The sequence below is a fragment of the Nycticebus coucang genome, chromosome 12 (genome assembly GCF_027406575.1).
Source record: "Nycticebus coucang isolate mNycCou1 chromosome 12, mNycCou1.pri, whole genome shotgun sequence".
Classification (NCBI taxonomy): Eukaryota; Metazoa; Chordata; class Mammalia; order Primates; family Lorisidae; genus Nycticebus; species Nycticebus coucang.
In genome coordinates, this window is record NC_069791.1 from 100949552 (window position 1) to 100970698 (window position 21147).

The following is a 21147-nucleotide window of genomic DNA, read 5'->3' on the forward strand; positions in this document are numbered from 1 at the left end:
CATCAATCAGTTTTAATTTGTTAGATTGCAGTGACCAGCCAAGTTCAGAAATGTGGCCAGGAAGTTAGGGGGAACCTAAGGCTCAAGATCCAGCAGCAGGGGATGAAAGCTCTGCCTGGGTGACCAGGGCCCACAGCAGCCGACTGAGGAAGGCAGGCCACGAGCACTTCTACACTCCTCCCTGGCCCTCAGTCCTGCTATTCTCCAGTGGGTTATCAATGGCCACTGCAGCCTTTCCTCCTTACTGTGCTCTCTGAAATCTGCCTCATCTCCTGACCACTTACCCCAATTCTCTCTCTCTTTGAGGCTATTAACCAAACTTGAAGACAAGTCTTGTTTTCATTTTTCCATACCTCTGAGATGGACAACGTTGCCATCCCCACATGGATTCCATATTGAGGCAGCCTCTCTTGGGTGACTCACTCCATGACGACACAATGTTAGAGGTCAGTAACATGACACATTCACCACAATCTCTTCATCTCTGCAGAGGCACCTTCAACACTTCCTTCCTCTCCCTACCTACACCCATTCTCTCCTGTCAAGTCTTCCTGTCCTAAGAATGGACCTGGTTAGGCCTATTTTCTTCTGAGACTGTCCCTACCTTACTTTCAACCAATTTATGATCTCTACTTGCACACTGTTAATTTGAAACCATTTGGGCTTTATTTGTAAGCATTTCTACATTTATTCACATTCCTTATAAAGTAGGATGTTTTCTCTTTTCTGATGAGGTTTTGTTTTGTATCCAGACTTGTTTGCTTCATACTTTTTCTTCTCAAGGAGGGAGCAATAAGAGTCGGTGGTGTTTACACTGCACAGTTCAGGGACTGTGCTCAATCTGGTGGGCATAAGTCCCTGATGAGATATGCTGACTGATTTCCCCATGGCTGAGTAAAGTAAGATCATGTGCTCTGATACTGTGCTCCTTAAGTAATCTTGTTACTATTAATCAGGCTTCCCGGATACCTCGATACTCTGAAGGAAGTGCCCTGGGCAGTAAATATGAATATTCTAGCCACTGGAAAAAGTACACCATATTCCCCAAAAGAAGCTAATACACTGGCGTGTAGTTTATCTATCATCAGTCTCATGGTTAGCACAAATCAGTCCTCCTAAACTTATGCAATTTTGAAACAGATCCCCAAAGAATGGCAATCACCCAGGATCTCTGTCCCTCCAAAGAGGTTGAAATGGTATCATCCACCTCATGCCCTTCCACTCCATGAACTGCAAAATCTTTCTTCCCAGTCTTATCTTTCTAATCTACAATTGCTTTGTAATACAGTATATTCCGATTAATTGTTACTGTTAGTCTAGTATGTATGTTTTTTGTTTGGTGGTGGTGGTGGTTGTTTGAGAGAGTCTCACTCTGTTGCCCTCGGTACAGTGTCATGGTATCACAGCTCACAGCAACCTTAAACTCTTAGGCTCACGAGATCCTTCTTGTCTCAGCCTTCCAAGTAGCTGGGACTACAGGCATCTGCCACAACACTCGGCTAGTATTTTTTTTTCCTGTTTTTAGTAGAGACAGGATCTCGCTCATGCTCAGGCTGGTCTCAAACTCATGAACTCAAGCAATCCACCTGCCTCAGCCTTCCAGAGTACTAAGATTACAGAAGCTAGCCGCTGTGCCCACACTAGTAGGTATTTTTTAATAGCAGCTTTACTGAGCTATAATTCATATGTCATGCAATTATCTCATTTAAAGTAGACAGTTCAGTGATTTTTAGTATATTCACAAAGTTTTGCAACCATCACCAAAGTCAATTTTGGAACATTTTCATCACCCTAAAAAAATCCTCTATACCTCAAAGCAGTCACTCACCATTTCCCCGTCAATTCCCCAGCCTCCAGTAATTGCTAATCTACTTTATCTCTACGGATTTGCCTGTTCTGTATATTTCACAGACATGGAATCATACAGTATATGGGCTTTTCCATGTCTTCTTTCACTTAGCTTGTTTTCTTCTCTTTTTCTTTTTGGAGACAGAGTCTCACTATGTCACCCTCATTAGAGTGTGGTGGCATCACAGCTCACAGCAATCTGAAACTCTTGGGGTAAGCGATTCTCTTGACTCAGCCTCCCAAGTAGCTGGGACTACAAGAGCCTGCCACAACATCCAGCTATTTTTTTGTTGCAGTTGTCACTGTTGCTTAGCTGGCCCAGGCTGGGTTTGAACCCACCAGCCTCGGTGTTGGTGTATGTGGCTGGCACCATAACCACCATGCTATGGGCGCCAAGCCCACTTAGGTTGTTTTCAACCCCTGTCTATGTTGTATCGCATATCAGAACTTTGTTCTTCATGGCTGAGTAATATTCTATTACATGGCTACATCACATTTTGTTTATCCACTCATCAGTTAATGGACATCTAGACTGTTTCTACTTTTTGGCTATTGTGGATAATGCTGCTAAAAACATTTGTGTACAGGCTTTTGTGTAGACGTATGGTTTCACTTCTCTTGGGAAAGAACATGTTTAACCTTTCCAGGAACTTCCAGACTGCTCTTCACAGTGGATGCTCCATTCCACATTCCCACCAGCACTGAAGGGGTTAGTCTAGGAGGTTTGAAGACAAGGACCATCGTTCATTTATCATGGTGTCCTCAATCTATAATAGGTTTGAAAAGCTTTGTTCAACCAATGGATGAGTGCAACGGTGGCTTTAAAAGAGAAAGCAAAATGAAGCGTGGCTGCAGAAGGCACTTTCCAGAATAGTTCTCTCCCTGAGGGGGTCCTAATATCCACTGAGGGCCCCTCTGCCCCCTGGAGAAGCTATTCCCACTTACTCTGGACAGTTTTACTTCCTAACTTACAGGCGTGAATTATGTCCTAACAAACAATAAATGACATGTGCTGGGACTCCGTAGGCCTGAGGACTGCCTGACAACTTTGGTAGTCACCTCAGTTGTAACTGTAACCCTGCTGCCCCAGAGGCCATTCCACACTGCCACATGAGAGCAGCTGTTCAGGTGGACTAAAACACACGTGGGTGGGTGCACTGTCACTGACCAGAGGGGAATCTGGCTGAGGTTATTAGCACTGGAGCCCACCCTGTACCCCTATCGATGCTTCCCACCTACCCCAACTTTTTGGCAAAGAAGTTGCCTTGCTGACCACCACCCTCCTCCATTTAATCACAGAGGGACATTGCTTCTTCCTTTGCCCTCAAGGATAAACAAGTTTTGTTTTTTTTCTGATTAGGAACTCAGTTTTTTTCTCTTCTATCCTAAACAATACGGATACTTGGTAACATAAATGTGTTTACATACTATTTCTTGTTTTAACTACACGAAAACAAAATAAAAATGAACTACCAACTGATGACCATGTTTGGGAGTTGAGTTCTTTCAGTGGCCAATGTTTCTTTTAAGAACATTCTATATTAAGGAAGCACTGTGGGAACCCTGCTGGCTGTGGGAAGCATCCCACACCCCTGTGCTCCAAGGAAGCTGACCAGCACAGTGTCCCAGCTGGGCACAGCGCTCACAGGCTCACTCGACCCCACGGAAACCAGAGGGGAAGCCTAATTTTATCACACTGTGTTTAGACAGTTTGAATTCATTTGAACAAGAAAGTTCCTAGAGTTGTTTGGGATTTGGGGGAATTTTTTTTTTTTGTCAATATTTAAATAGTACTTTTTTTCAAGTTTGCCCTAGATACTGACTGTTTATCTAACACACAATTTCAAAGTTGCCAAATCCAATGCCAGCTTTAAGGGAACAGCCAAAACTCATATGTTCATTTTTTCAAAGTCTCTAAACTTTTTATCTACATTATAACTTTATCAGAATCACAAATCCAATTTATAGTGAATGAAGTAACTATTTCAATCAAAATAACAAAATTCATAGCATTCTCTGTCACCAGCTTGCCTATAAACTCTCAGGATGTTTTCTGAAACATCTGACTGCCCAGTGTGACTTTTTAAGGGCCCTTTTTACAAATTCCTCATTTTAAAAGTGTTAGAGGTTCATCAAAAAGTTAAACATAGACAAAAGTTAAAGATATAATTCAGCAATTCCACTCGTAGGTATATGCCCAAAAGAACTGAAAATAGATACTCCAACAAAACTCATACAGGAAGGCGGAAACAACCCAGATGTCCATCAATGGATGAATGGAAATACAAATTGTCGTCTGTCTATAACAGGGGGTTTTATGCAGCTGTACAAAGGAACAGAAGCACTGACACATGCGTGGACATGGAAGAACCTTGAAAACCTGACACTCTTTGAAGGAGTCCAGATACAAGAGGTCACATATTGCATGACCCCATTTATATGAAATGTCCAGAATATGTCAATCCCAGAGTAGAAAGCAGATTGGTGATTGCCAGGGGCTGGGGTTTGAGAGAATGGGAAGTGACTCCTTAATGGGCATGGGGTTTTCTTTTAAGGAGATGAGAATGATTAAGAACTAGATAGAGGAGATGGCTGCATAACACTGTAAATGCACTAAATCAGTAGTCCCCAACCTTTTCAGCACCAGGGACTAGCTTCATGAAAGATAATTTTTCCACAGACCAAGGGTGGAGGGCAGAAATGGTTTCAGGATGATTCCAGCTCATTACATTTACTGTCCACTTTATTTCTATTATTATTACATTGTAACATACAGTAGAACTTTCATAGCTGACCACCTCCCTACATTGACCACCTCCTTAACTTGACCTAATTTTCATAGACCTGACAGCACAGTGGGCCTAGTTCCTTATGTTGACCAACTCTGTATGTTGTCCAGTTTGTTACAGTTCCTTGGGTGGTCAACTTACAGAAGGTCTACTGTATAAAGAAATAATTATACAACTCACCATAATTCAGAATCAATAGGAGCCCGCAGCTTATTTTCCTGCAACTAGATGGTCCCATGTGGGAAATGATGGGAGACAGTGACACCCAAAGTTATGCTCCTATAAAGCCTGCCACAGGATGCAGCTTAACCCCCCACTGGTAGGGTTTTGATAAGAATCTGCAAGAAACTGATTTATTATGGTTTCTGTGCAGTTGAACCTCTCTGCTAATGATCATCTATATTTGCAACTGCTCCCAGCGCCAGCATCACCACCTCAGCTCCACCTCAGATCATCAGGCATTAGCTTCTCATAAGGAACGGGCAACTTAGATCCCTCACATGTGCTGTTTACAGTAGGGCTTGCACTCCTGTGAGAATCTCAAGTCACCTCTGATCTGACAGGAGGCAAAGCTCAGGCAGTGATGCTAGTGATGGGGAGCGGCTTAAATACAGAAGAAGCTTCACTTACTCACCACCGTTCACCCCCTGCTATGCCGCTCCTTTCCTACCAAGCCACCGGCCAGCACCCATCCTCCTTGGCCCAGGGATTGAGGAGTGCACACTAAATGCCACTGAATTGTTACTCTAAAATCATTAATTTTATGTTGTGTGAATTTTGCTTCAAATTAAAAGAACTCAACAAAGCATGAGGAAACTACAGAATAACATTAAGGAAGGGGTGGAGAGTGATATATAGGCTCAGCACCTGTAGCTCAAGCGGCTAAGGCGCCAGCCACATACACCAGAGCTGGTGGGTTCGAAACCAGCCCGGGCCTGCCAAACAACAATGACAACTACAACCAAAAAATAGCTGGGCTTTGTGGCAGGCACCTGTAATCCCAGCTACTTGGGAGGCTGAGGCAAGCGAATCGCTTGAGCCCAAAGAGTTGGAGGTTGCTGTGAACTGTGACAGCACAGCACTCTACCCAGGGCGACAGCTTGAGACTCTCTCGCAAAAAAAAAAATAATAATAATAATTTTTATATGTATACCATGGAATACTATTCAGCCATTAAAAAAAATGGAGACTTTACATCCTTCGTATTAACCTGGATGGAAGTGGAAGACATTATTCTTAGTAAAGCATCACAAAAATGGAGAAGCATGAATCCTATGTACTCAATCTTGATATGAGGACAATTAATGACAATTAAGGTTATGGGGGGGGAAGCAGAAAGAGGGATGGAGGGAGGAGGGTGGGGCCTTAGTGTGTGTCACATTTTATGGGGGCAAGACATGATTGCAAGAGGGACTTTACCTAACAATTGCAATCAGTGTAACTGGCTTATTGTACCCTCAATGAATCCCCAACAATAAAAAAAAAAAAAAAAAATTCCAAAAAAAAAAGAAAAAAAATAATAATAATAATAATTTTTAAAAAGTTCCTAAATATAGTACAAAAAGCCTGAGCCTGAGTTGAGAAGCCAGGAACAGAGACAATTAATAAAAGCAATCAGGAACATGAATAGCAGGCCTACAGCCTAGACTAGAAGGCAAGTTAGATCGAGAGAAATCCTCAGAAATCACAACAATGCTACCAAGACTATTATTCAGTAAGAAATGTCAGCCAAGCCTGGTGGCTCACACCTGTAATCCTAGCACTCTGGGAGGCGGAGGCAGGTAGATTGCCTGAGCTCAGGAGTTCGAAACCAGCCTGAGCTACAGCGAGACCCCCATCTCTAAAACTAGCTGAGAGTTGTAGTGAGTGCCTACAGTCCCAGCTCCTTGGGAGGCTGAGGCAAGAAGATCACTTGAGTCAAGGAATTTGAATTTGCTGTGAGCTCTGACACCACAGCACTCTATTCAGGGCAAGATAGTGCAACTGTCTCAAAAAAAAAAAAACCTAACCAAACAAAAAACTCAACCTCCTGAGTGTAGGCACTGCGTGAGTGGCACATAAGTCTCTGTGGAAAAGACTGAACTGGGCACTTAACACATGAAAATAAATTTTTATCTGTCAAAGGGGTTAGCAGGGGATTAAAGTGTCACATTCACCGTACTGCTTTAAATCACTCATAACATTAATTAATACCTGCTTGTACTTTTTACCCACCAGACAAAATCATTCATGTCAGAATCTGTGTTCTGGCCCTGCCTTGCTGGCTTGCACAGCCTGCATCACTATGGGACACTGTGTTCAGCTGTTTGCATATTTTTTATTGGGCTCTCTTACAGCAGGTTCCCCGGAGCAGCGGAGCAGCAGAGGAATTTGTCACAATGTGTCCCAGGGCTGAGAACAGGGCCTGGTTGTGTTTTACAGACAACAAAAGACTGAATCCCACAGCACTTGTTAAGTGCTTGGTCTGAGCCATAGTCACAGCAAGCACCCCTGTGCCTCAGCGTCTCAGCCTGGTGGAGGTCCCAGACACCGACACGACGAGTTCAAGGCTCAAGGACGCATGTACAAAGGGCAAGGTAAGCATCAAAGATGCAAAGGTGAGTTCTGGTACATAGCAGTGACCTGCCTGACACCTTCCTCTAAGTCCAAGTGGGAACTGCTGAGTTTCCTGCAGCTGCGAGAGTGACAGAATATGTCACGAGAGTGCTGCAACCTCGTGCCTCACATGTCCGGCATGAGGCTGCAGCATTTATAGAGCCTCACAGTTCCTTACAGCACTGCTCCTCAGGGGCAGCAATCCGTGGGTTTCAACACTGATGAAAATAGGTTTTCAGGGGAGGTCACAGGGTGAAAACCAGCATCTGATAAACACCTCTTAGTGCCAGATGCTTCTATGTGTGTATCTCATTTAAGGCTCACCCAAACCCTTCGGGGTGGGTGACTCACTTCCCCAAGGAGAAATCAGATGCTCAGACTGCCATTTTTTAAATAAAAGATGTGCCATTTTAAAGTATCTACACAATGACGACAGTCGGCCCTTGAACAAAGTGAGGGTTAAGAGCACTGACCACAGCACAGTTAAAAATCCACAAGTAACTTTGAACTACTAATAGCCTACCATTGCCCAGAAGCCTTAACCAATAACGGTCGATTAACACATACCTTGTATGTTACATGTATTATATACTGTATTCTTATAATAAAACAAGCTAGAAAAAAATATTATTAGGAAAAGCATAAGGAAGAGAAGATCCACTTGCAGTACTGTACTGTATTTATGACACTGTAAGTGTACGTCATCTGTTTACAAGATGAATCATCTGTCTGAAATGGCAACAAACTCAGTCCGCAGGGCGTGGCAAGCAATTCAACTTTGTCTCATAATTTCATGACTTTTCTCTGCTTCTTGGGAACACTTCCAGCACCACCTGTGGCACTAGATACGGGTCCCAGGGTATTATTCAAGGTTTACGGCCTTACACTAAACACGATGAAAAATACAAGAGATCCGCAAGAGATCACTTTTTACTTCAATACACAATTTTCCAGAGAGATGACCTAAGAGCATCTTAAGTGGATACTAGTAGTACTTTCACTCACCACCACAGCAACAGGAGGTGGCTATGAAATTATTACAGAAGTACAGTCTGTACTGCAGTTAATTTTATACAGTTCTAATACTGTACCTGTATGTTGTTTATTTTTCTCTCCACTGCCAAAGGTATCATTAACAGTGTGTGTTTATTAGGTGTGTAAGTTTTGATCAATTTTAACTCTTCATAATAGATTTGTACAATATTTTATGGTAGTAAGTGATAAAATAGGCTAGTATCTACCTATATGTTATACATCCGTGACAGACCTAACTTTCGTAACATTTTTCTTTTTGCTATTTACAGGCTATGTGTTTCATCAGCAAGTTTTTTCAAATTGTCACAAATCTCCAAAAATTTTCCAATCTATTTATTGAAAAGAAAAGATGTCTCCACACAGTTCAAACCCATATTGTTCAAGGGAGGGTTGACTGTAATTTGAAAATTAAGACACCGATGGCTGAGATGCAGAGCTGGGTAAAAGGAGACAGAGGAGCTGGAGGCAGAAGCAGAGGCAGAGCCAGGTGCTGAGACCAAGCGACATAGCGGCAGGGCCCAGTCATCACAGCCGGTCCACCCAGACCCTCCACGACCCGAGCTGGGGAGGAGAAACAGAAACTCCTCGCCCCGCATTCCCAGGACCAGGACTCCAGACTGGCTCAGTAGTCAGGGGCCCAAGAGCAGATCCCCTGGCAGGCTTTGCTCAGCCTCTGACAAGAGCTAGCCCTTTGGAAGGCGTCTTCAACAGCCAGACCAGGGGAGTTCGCCATGACCAAGAACTCCACATCTATTCCTACAACCAATCCTAGGTAGGCTAAGGCCTCCAGGAAGTCCATGGACAACCCCACATATTTAGACATGATTGTAGCTACCATCCAGGCCGAGAAGAACTGCGCTGGCTCCTTACCACTAGTTCGTTCGTAAGTATATGAAGAGTCACTACAAGGTGGATGAGAACGGTGATTCAAAGATCAAGTTGTCCATCAAGCATCTGGTCACCACTGGTGTCCTCAAGTAGCCCAAAGGGGCAGGTGCCTCAGGATCCTTCCAGCAGGCCCAGAGCAATGAGCCTAAGAAGTCAGTGGCCTTTGAGAAGACTAAGAAGAAACGGAAGGTGGCCAGACCAAAGAAGGCAAACAAGCCCAAGAAGGCTGCAGCCTCCAAGCTCTAAAACAAGAAACCCAAAGCCACCCTGATTAAGAAGGCCAAGAAGGTGGCTGCCACACCCAAGAAACCCAAAAACCCAGACTGTTAAAGCCAAGCCAGTCAAGGCATCCAAGCCCAAAAAGGCCAAATCCATGAAGCCCAAACCAAGGTCCAGTGCCAAGAAGGCAAGCAAGAAGTGACAATAAAATCTTTTCTTATGGCTACTCCTTCCTGTCTATTTTCTATAAATACTTCTCTTCTTTTTCTCTCCTGATTCTTATCTACAGTCCTTTGCCCCTTTTATTCTGATTTTATAAGAGACAGAATTTGGATTCCTCAGAAATTACCAAATAATTCATTTTTCCTTGACCCGCTGTGTAAGGGCAGCAACAACAGGTCTCATCTCTGTAATGATGGAAATGTACTTATATTTTGTTTTGTTATTAATCTACTTATGGGGTTAGAGATTTGGGTGAATTTTGTTTTTTCTACGAGTGTACATGGGGGAAAAGAAAACAGATGAGGCAGTTTGTTCCTGCTGAATGAGAGTAAGCCCAGGAATTGTGAGGTTAGTGGGAATATCTTTAAGGCCAGGGAGGTTTCTTTAAATTGGACACTGCTTTGGGTTTTAGAGCCTTTGGTGAGAGGAGAGAGGGAGGTGGGAAAAAACAGTCTCCAGGATGATTTCCACCTCCTAACGGTGAGTAATGGGGATCCAAACCCATTTTCCTACTCACTTCTGTTAGTCTGCCCTCTGGCCTACTGTCTTGGGGACGCACTGTGGCAGCAGGTTGGGAGAAGCTTTAGCAGTGGTTCTCAACCTTCCTAATGCCGCAATGTATTTTCATTGTTAAAAGAGGTCGTGACCCCACAGGTTGAGGACCACTGAGCTATAGGAACTGGCCTTTGGGGGCTCTCTGTGGCTTCAGCAAAGTCTCTTTGTAACTGGGACTGGAAACTTTGGGGGAAGGAGAGTCAGTCACCCAAGTGCACCAGTGTGCCCTGTTGAAACAAGTTTTTCCATAACAAGTTAATCCATAACTGATGGATTGTATTCCAGGAAGACCTTTTTCCTTTTCCTTTAATTTTTTGCCCCTCCTATACAAGGAACAGGTGGCTTTCCTTGCTCTGGTGAGGTTCAGTCTAGACTAACCAACAGCCACTTAAAAACCTCCTGACCCCTTTTTACTTCTGAGTCTTTTGTAAGTATTTGTAGCTGGGGAGGAGGAGTGGGCAGGAAGTGGACAGTAAGACGCCACAGATGGTTTTGAATTTGCTACGTAGTTTTACAGACCTAGATCTGTGTGCATGTGTGTATATCCACACATACATATACACACACATCTAGGGCTAGTACTTACGTTTCCTGCCCAGAAGCTGTGAGAAAAATCCCATACAGGTGTCTTTCTCTTAATTTTAATAATAGGAAAATCGTGCACTTGCGAGTCTCACCCCTTTTTTAAAACAAGTGTTACCTGTGCTGGGAAAATTCTGCTGTCTTTGTAATTTTAAAACTTTAAAAAATAAAAATGGAAAAGGAAAAAAATAAAAGTCACTGACAACCCATACGAGGCAAGCTGGCTGTTGGACAGGCCATTCAGTAAGAACAAACCTCCCTAAAACAAACAAGTTCAGCAAACTACCACTGTTTCCGTGGTACTGAATGTCATGGTCATCAAATTTCTAGGATAAAAATCCACACATACATCTTTGGTCCAAAGAGGAATAAATACAGCCAGTTCTTCCCTGGCAGTATAAAAGAGAATACATACAATTTCTATAATTCCTCTTACCTGGTATTTCTTGGGAAAGTACTTTCTTTTTTTTTTTTTTTGGTAGAGACAGAGTCTCACTTTATGGCCCTCGGTAGAGTGCCGTGGCCTCACACAGCTCACAGCAACCTCCAACTCCTGGGCTTAAGCGATTCTCTTGCCTCAGCCTCCCGAGTAGCTGGGACTACAGGTGCCCACCACATCGCCCGGCTATTTTTTGATTGTAGTTTGGCCGGGGCCGGGTTTGAACCCCCCACCCTCGGTATATGGGGCCGGCGCCTTACTGACTGAGCCACAGGCGCCAACCGGGAAAGTACTTTCTTAAAATTCTGGTAAAGTTTAATAAAAGTCAATACTTCCCTAATTTAATGCTCACATTTGGCTTTATAATATAACTAGTAACAGAATCATTAATTCTAAGTAATTATTGGCTATAGAACTTAATCTATAATTCCCATTTTCTATTTCTACTATATAAGCAAAAGGTATCTACTTTTGGTCTTGCAGGAAATATGCTCTATTTCATAAGACAAAATTTGATTCAAATTTCTCTTTCTCCTCCTCCCCTTTAAAAATATACTAAAAATAACTGAAAAAAATAACATCTTACTCATCCTGAACTCATGTACCTAGCAACCTCACTTATTCAGAGTATAGCTGACAACCAAAAAATTGCACAAAAACTGAATCCTTAGTCCTTTTAATCAAACTGCATCTGCAGGGTTAGCAAACTTGATTATTAGTTGTGCTTTTTTTAATGGAACAAAGTGAAAACTAAGAGAAAATTTGTTATAGGAAAGTATTCCAACAGCTACATTAGCTGATAGCAAGAGGGCTAGCAAAAAAATTATTTTTTTAAACATAAGAACTATCCTCAGTGGAATGTTAACATGGTTTTAAAAAAACAACATAAGAACTACAAAAACAGAGCAATCTTAGTTTAAAGAAAAGCAAAAATTCCTACTTTTATAGGGAAATTGCTATTAGCAAAAGCGAAAGAACAAGTAGTACAAATAACTGAGTCATCAAGAAAATTAAATTTTATTTGACATATTTCATTTTTATGAAGGTGAGAAAGTGCTTTATTTATACATTTCAGAAATATAAAACCGAATGTTTAAATTGTTAAAATGGGAAAATATTTGATTTAATCAAAGGGAAAATATTCAGTTCTTTAGAAAACTCACCCATCCAGAAAGATTTACTATCACTGATCTTTATATCTAACAGCATATCAAATAAGGTTGGTTTCATATTCAACCATATACTACTCCTAAAGCCCTCTACTAAGGAACTCGCTGGAAGAAAGGAAACAGATGAGAAAGCTTAATATTTAATCAACCTGGAGCAAGGCTAGAAAAGAGGCTAGCTATTTAAAAACAAACAAAAAACACCAAACTGACTATATGAAACATTTACATCAAATAATTCAATGATAAATCTCATTTAATTGTGCCTTTCAGGGAAACTTCTAAACAAGAGAGAAAATGAAATGGCTAAACTTTAGTCGAGGCACACATACTATTAAATAATAAAATTTTTTTATCATTTCAACTTATTTTCAAACAATCAGCTTGATTGCGGTGTCAAACAGAAATACTTTTTCCATTAACTGATGAATGGGAAAATAAAATAAGGTCTATCCACACAATGAAGTATTATCTGAGCATAAAACAGGACAAAGTACTGACAACATGCTACGACATGGATGGACCCTGGAAATGTCAGGCTCAGTGAAAGAAACCAGATGCCAAAGGCTGCATGTTCTATGCTTCCATTTATGTAAAATATTCAGGAAACAGGAAAATCTATAGACATAGAAAGTAGAAGGAAAGTGGAAGCCAGAGGCTGAGAGGTTTGGGAGAAAACAGAGTGCTGATGGGTCCAAGACTTCTTTTTGGGTGATAAAAATGTTCTTAAAATTGATAGTGGTGATGGTTTCACAGTTCTATCAATATATTAAAAACCACCAAGCTGTATGCTTTAAATAAATGAATTGGATGGTATGTGTATTTTTTTGAAAAGCTGTTACGAAAAACAAATAAATCACAGAATAGCTCAAAGTTATCACCCAGAATAAGAACCTCATTGATATTCCTTGTTTGGAAAAGCTCCGCACACTATAAGCGATCCTGTTAAATGAAATAGAAACCTTAGTGCAAACTGGAACACCTCCAGGGAAGTATATGGAATTGGAAATTTAATAGCTACTAAATAAAGCAACATCATGACTAAAGCTATGAAAGTAAATATTTCCATCTGAACTTCAAATGGCAGAGGGACAAAGTTGATACCTTAGAATCATCAGCTCTGAAAAAGTGTTCATAATCACCATTTCTTTTGGGAGCCAGAAAGAACACAGCGTTAATTAAGTTATTCCAGCTGAGACATTCACTGTGAAATGTGTGTGAGAGACAAGAAAAGTCCTTTGAAATTTCTTGTTTGCATGGTAGTTTTAAAAGTTTTTCAATTACTTCCACACTGAGTACATCCCATTAGTCCTTAAAAAACATACGACTCCAGCAGGCTCTGAATAACACTTTCTCTCAGGGAAGCTATAGGTTCACAACTTGGGTCTCTTTGTTGAGGTGAAATTCTCTTTCTCAGGTAACATTTGTACCCCATGACAACACTGTCTTTCAAAACCAAGTAGAGTTCTTCCCCTTCTACTTTATTTCACCAGTCACGCAAATCATAGCAAATGTTATGCTACTTTCCACGAGCTTCTTTGCTGTTTGTTAAGAAAGGCTCAGAAAATCATTCAGAAAAAAAAAATACCACAGTCAAATTACTATAAACATAAGACAGAAAAATAAAATGAAGGAGCGATGGATTAACTACCCCTGGATGGATACACTGTCTCATCCAGCTCACAAGCTGTTAGAGGAAAGGCTTTAATGAGTGTTCATCATTAGAGCAAAAAGGAAGAGAAAGCACACACAGAAACTCAAGAGATCCAGAAAAGAGACACTTTGAACAAAGAAAATGGAAATTACAGGAAATCAAATGTTCTGCATCAGTGATTTCAAGAAAGAAAAATATGCTCCTGAGAAGAAAAAAGCCATTCAGAATCTTTTAGAAATCCATTGTAAAATCTAAGAGTTTCCTTCCAACATTGGTGACCTCTGATTACTAATTACAAGGTCTAAGATAGACACTTCCCAGATGCCTCAATTTGGGGAGTACTAGAGGCCTAACTTATCTATCCCTGACACACTAAAAACATGGTAAATAGATCCAGCAACTCACTATCAGGTGCAAGAGTCCTTTTTTAAAGGGATAATCAATAAATAAGAACATTATTAGCTACACAAGTTATTTGCTCAATGCTACTAGTGAAAAATATAGTGTAATTCATTTTATCGACAACAACCTTTCCAACCTGTCTCCAAAATAACATTCAAATGGGAAATAAGGCACATATGAAAAAAAAAAATTTATTCACTTCACATTTTCTCCAAGCCATTTCAAAAGTATCTCTCGAACTTTCAAAATTAAATGGGGTTCTAACAAAACCCTGCTTTGTGCAACAAATGTGACCCTAAAAAACCATGTGTAAATTATACTTCCAGAACTCAATCTTATTTATATTCAAAGGAAGTAAAGAATCCTTTATAAAGTTAAAAATCTCACACACACCCTGCAATTTAGTGGTTCTGTAAATCTGAGTCTCCCTAGTCTAAATTTGTCTAAATGAGGGTTTCAGCAAATGGACAAAGGAGAAACGACGTCTTCGTATTAAGAACAACCACTATTCCCCAATCATATGAGAATCTCAGCTATTCTTTTTTTTTTTTTTGTAGAGACAGAGTCTCACTTTATGGCCCTCGGTAGAGTGCCGTGGCCTCACACAGCTCACAGCAACCTCCAACTCCTGGGCTTAAGCGATTCTCTTGCCTCAGCCTCCCGAGCAGCTGGGACTACAGGCGCCCGCCACAACGCCCGGCTATTTTTTGGTTGCAGTTTGGCCGGGGCTGGGTTTGAACCCTCCACCCTCGGTATATGGGGCCGGCGCCTTACCGACTGAGCCACAGGCGCCGCCCGAATCTCAGCTATTCTTAAAGAATGGTGGAGAATCATATAGTATATCCAGTTAAAACTTCACATTTTATTAATATGAGGAAATGAAAAACCTGAGAAGATTAAATTATTTGCCCCAAAGTGCTTAATTGGTTAGTGGAGAAAACATCTTTAGATGGAAAGCAAAAATTCATTTTTACAAATAATGTAATTCTACAAAAGTGCTTTCCTTTCAGAATTCCTCTCCTCCACCCAGTTTTCAGACAGCTCATTCACAAAACAAAAATTAACACTAATGGCCATAAGAGGCAGAAGCATTTTCTCACAGGGAGAAGAATTCATTTGTGAAGTTACAGAATGCAGTAGTAACATTTAATAGGGTAAAACTAAGTGAATTAAGGTGCAATAAACACTTTTCCTCAAAATGCCATAGCCTTAATGGTATACTGTATTTTAATATCCATATATAAGAAAATAAATCACACACGTGGGTTTTCTTTCACTCTTCAAAGTACATTGTTAAAAAAATGTAGTTAATATTTCCCAAACAACTCAAATATGAAAATAAATGATTCAAAAGCTTCTTCTGGTGGCACATTTTTCTTTGGAAGGTGGGGGGAGAACAGATTTTAATAGCATTACATAAAAATCCTGGAAATTATGCACAAAGACTATCCTGGAGCTTTACCAAAAAAGGGTACACTGGCTTTTTCATGGGTGTAAATGATAATCAAATAAGAATTATCAAGAGCTACAGTATTATTAAAGACAAATAGACATCTTGAAATTTCCTTACACAATGCTTAAAAATAACTCCCTAAACAAAGCTATTCAACCCCACATTTTCTCGGCCCTAAGTACTTAGGTTTTCAATCTTCTGTATTTCTCCCCTATGGCCCAGCCACCCTACCCACTGGCCCTCGCCACTACACCCTCACAGCCTGTGCTCCTGAAGCTGCCCACTTGCCACCCAGTACTCATGTGCCTGTTTCACATTCCACAGCCTTGTCTAGGTCCTTTCAAGACCCACCTGCAGCCTCTATTTAATGAAACTCAACCATTACTAGCAAAGTGGTTGTTGCCCTGCACCTGCCTCTGGTTCTTCTATGTAGATGTTTGAGCTATGGTTTCATACATAACAGCATGCTTACATATGAGTGTGAGTAGTTACAATAATCATTCATTCATTCATTTATTCAACAAATATTACTGCATATTTATCATATGTCTGGCTATATTTCCAGCACTAGGAATACGGCACTAAACAAAACACGGGGAAATTCCTGCTCTCAAGATACCTGCATCATTCCAGCAGCCCGGAAACAGATTATGAACAAAATAAGCAAAGCAAGTCGGTTGTGAGGAAAGACAGAAAAAGAGTGGCTAAACCAGAGTTCCAAAAGGCATTGTTCAGAGCAAGACTCCTGTAAAGAGAATTCCTGGAGTTGGGCTTTCTGGAACTTTCCACAGCTGTCCAGGAGGACTGTGCTTGCTGGGCTTGGGGCACTCCTCAGTCTGCAAACAGGTAATCTGCACTTTGGATTAAGATTTCTTTCTTTTTATTGTTCTTTATGACTATTTACCTACATTCACAGGCACCAGTCCTCCAAAAAGCATTAGTGGGAAGATATTACAGAAAGAAATGCTACACTGCTCTGTAACTGTCGATTGTAAGAATGCAAATTCATGTTTCCAGAGAGACCGAAGATGTGCCAACTGTTTCATCTGTAGCATTAGTTCTTCATATAAACATGTATATACCATTAATTTTCATTCAAAAAAGGAGAGGTTAAACTTTAGCTCAGTCTCTCTGAATAAACATCAGATGGACAGAATTAATGAGATTTAAATATCTGTAATTTCTCTGTTCCTTAAAAGGACTGCTAAATGTTGTCACTAAATGAGTATCAAAATGGAAGGACAAGGCAGCTCACACCTGTAGTCCCAGCACTTTGGGAGGCCAGGGCGGGAGGATCACTTGAGGCCAGGAGTTTGAGACTGGTCAAAATAGCAAGAAGCTGTCTCCAACAAAAAATAAAAAATAAATAAATGAAAACTAGCCAGGATGGTACCACACACTGTAGTCTCAGCTACCGGAAAGGCTGATGCAGGAGGACTGCTTAAGCCCACATTTTGAGGTTACAGTGAGCTGTGACTGCACCACTATACTCCAGCCTGGGATACGGAACAAGACCCTGCCTCAAAAACATAAAAATAAAGAATAAATGAATATGAAAGCTATGAAAGACCACTGGAATTGTGTGAAAAAGACTCAGGGGCCAAGTGAAAGGGGCTCCCATGGTCCAAGTTGGGACAATATAAGCATCAAAAATAAGCTATCTATAAGGAACTGAACTATAACAAAGTAACTTTTTTTCTTGAGACAGTGTCTCACTTTGTCACCTTGGTAGAGTGCTGTGCTGTCATAGTTCACAGCAACCTCAAACTCCTGGGCTTAAGTGATTCTTTTGCCTCAGCCTCCCAAGCAGCTGGGACTACAGGTGCCCGCCACAACACCCAGCTATTATCATTATTATTATTATTATTTTTAGAGACAGAGTGTCACTTTGCAGCCCTCAGTAGCGTGCTGTGACATCACAGCTCACAGCAACCTCCAGCTCTTGGGCTGCATTCTCTTGCCTCAGCCTCCCGAGTAACTGGGACTACAGGTGCCCGCCACAATGCCCAGCTATTTTTTTGTTGCGGTTTGGCCGGGGCCGGGTTTGAATACGCCACCCTTGGTATATGGGGCCGGCACCCTACTCACTGAGCCACAGGTGCCGCCTAACACGGCTATTTTTTTTAGAGACAAGTTCTCACTCTGGTTCAGGCTGGTCTCAAACCTGTGAGCTCACGCAATCCACTCGCCTTGGCCTCCCAAGTGCTGGGATTAGGGCGTGAGCCACTGTGCCCAGCAATTCCCTCACTTATAAAATAGAGATAATAAAAGGTCCCTATCTCCCAGCCCTCCATCTAATACAATTAGTAAGTCTAGTGCATATTAGTTCAGGTGATTATTTGATTAGTATTCTACTTCCTCTTCTAGGATATACCCTCCAAGAGGGCAGGGGCCACGCTCTTACCTCCGGAACCTAGTCCAGGCCTCGCAAATGGTAGGGACCATTCAACATTTCATGAATAAATAAATGAGTTTACAGTAGAATACAGTACAGCTGAATGACCATTCTAGTTCAAACCTTAGTCAATATCTCCAGAGTCTCAAAGCTGAACACTTTCCCATAATTTCTCAACTATCAAGGGCTACATCACATTAAATACTTCAAAGCTCTCGGGACCTGAAGCAGCCCAAGCAAAACAGTGCCTGAACTCCCAACGGTTTTTAATAAAGAAGTTGCCAAACTTGGCAGCCACAGTTGAAACAGAAAAAACTATCAGTGTTTTGTATTTTGGACACTTGCCCTTTTAAGTATGAGAAACTGACACAATCGCAGTCCCCAATGTGTTCTGAGTTTCAGTACTAAATTATACAAGATGTACATCACCAAATAGAGTGTAGGGAAAAAGAAACACCCTTTAGTACAGCACAAAATGTGACTCAGCCAGGTGGAAGAGTGAGTTACTGACTGTGGTGACCAAGCCACTAACCCTAATGTGCGCTTTCCTCAAATTATCTCATTTGATTCTCCCAACTCCTCTCTGACAGAGGTACTATCATTCCTATAAATTGTAGACCCCTAGGTAGTTTGCCAAAGGTCCCACAGTTTGGAAATTACAGAACTGAGAATTAAATCCAAATGTATCAGAAACCAAAATATAGGCTTGGCGCCTATGGCTCAAGCAGCTAAGGTACCAGCCACATACACCTGAGCTGGTGGGTTCGAATCCAAACCGGGCCTGCCAAACAATGATGGCTGCAACCAAAAAATAGTTAGGCGTTGTGGCGGGTGCCTGTAGTCCCAGCTACTTGGGAGTCGGAGGCAGGAGAATCACTTGAGCCCAGGAGTTGGAGGTTGCTGTGAGCTGTGATGCCACAGCACTCTACCCAGGGCGACAGCTTGAGGCTCTGTCCCAAAAAAAAAAAAAAAAAAGAAACCAAAATCCAAACAGCTAACCGCTAAATCTTACCACTCACAAGGTGAGCCCTTCCAAAAAAAATTCACAAAAGCAAAGTTGATGCATGTTAGCATCAACCTTAAACACCACCAACAAAGTTTGGCAGAATCACAAAAGATTTTAAAAGATTTTATAAGAAAAAGTAAATGTAAGAACTAAAGCATTTGCTCCTTCCACAATAAATGTGAAATGTTCATCATAACTCCAGTCTGAGTTGTTTTATACATGTGAGAACGCCTGTTTGGATGCTTTATACAAAACTCTCAATCTTTCTATCTCACAGTTTAGGTAGGGAAGCAGTTCTCAAAGTATAGTCTAGAGGTCTCTGGACCTTTGCAGGGCGTATGAGAAGTCAAAACTATTTTCTCAGCAACACTAAGACAGCATTTGCCTTCTTCTGTGTTGACATTTACAGTCTGCAAAAGCAACAGTGGGTAAAACTGCTGGTGACTGAGCATGCGTCAAGGCAGTGGCACCAAACTGTTCTAGTCCTCAATGTGTTCTCCACCACCAAACACTTGTGGAAAGGGAAAAAAGCTGCACTTCGGATTGTCCTTAATCAAACAGTGAACACTAACGACGGTGTCAGATCTCACGAGAGAAAAAAAACGAGAAAAGCACCAACAGCACTTGTGTTGCACATGGTCTTCAAGACAAGCAGCTGTGCAACTGTGCTACATGCTGCAGTAACAGCTTTTGCGAGGGAACATCACTTATACAAACTATGGTCATCCAGACTTGGGTATGAGCAGACAGTTTCTGGGAATGAAGTAACCCTGTCATTTCAAGGAGAACAACTGATAGTGTTATAGTATTTATTGTCAGGGATAAAATTTAAACTTTCAAGTGAAAAGTAGTATTTTAGAAAACTTATGTCACTGTGAAGTCAGCTTCCACTATAAGGCTTTACTAATGTCAACATTTGGAGGATCTGCATAATTCAAGCAACCTATGTTTTCCAAATGACCAGTGCATGATGTTACAAATTCATGCCAAATAATATGCCTAGTACAAACTCATTCAAAACTCTAACGGAGTTTACTGTAACAGTGTACCAAAAATGATAACAAAATTTCAGATTTCATATTGCAACTCATCTTTAAGAAACTACCATTTGTTGGGTGTTGGCACAATATCAAACAAAAATACATCCACAATTAACTATAAACAGTCTTAAAATGTTCCTCCATTTTCCAAATACATATTTCTATAAAGCTAGATTTTTCTACACATTCTTCAACATACTGCAACAAATTAAATGTCAAAGCAGTTAAGGTAATTTAGCTGACACACTTAAAAATGGTTAAAATGATAGATTTTTATGTATATTTTACCACCTTAAAATAAAGCCTTTTTCAGCCTTTTAAAATTAATCCACACATTAAAGAGATTTTCAAAAATCAGTGCCACTCTTTTCAACAAGTTTCCTTCTGTTTTTGAAAATATATTAAAAGGTTATTTATATTAACATGCAATGGCACAATGGTTTCATTATTCTTTTTTTGAGAAAGAGTCTCATTTTATCGCCCTCAGTAGAGTGCTGTGGCATCACAGATCACAGCAACCTCCAACTCCTGGGCTTAGGTGATTCTCTTGCCTCAGCTTCCCAAGTAGCTGAGACTATAGGTGCCCACCACAATGCCCGGCTATTTTTTTTTTTTTTTTTTTGGTTGTAGTTCTCATTGTTGTTTGGCAGGCCCGGGCTGGATTCAAACCCGCCAGCTCTGGTGTATGTGGCTGGCGCCTTAGCCTCTTGAGCTACAGGCACTGAGCCCTGGCTATTTTTTTGTTGTTGCAGTTTGGCTAGGGCTGGGTTCGAACCCACCACTCTCGGTATATGAGGCTGGCACCTTACCCACTGAACCACAGGTACCGCCCCTTCATTATTCTTTTTAAATAAATTAT

The 21147-nt window shown here is 41.1% G+C and overlaps 1 protein-coding gene and 1 pseudogene across 6 annotated transcripts in view; one reads left to right on the plus strand and one right to left on the minus strand.

Moving 5' to 3' along the window:
* Positions 1-21147, minus strand: part of ADCY9 (adenylate cyclase 9) — a 145752-nt gene that overhangs the window by 110921 nt on the left and 13684 nt on the right. The window lies entirely within an intron of this gene.
* LOC128562160 (histone H1.0-like) lies at positions 8857-9576 on the plus strand (annotated as a pseudogene).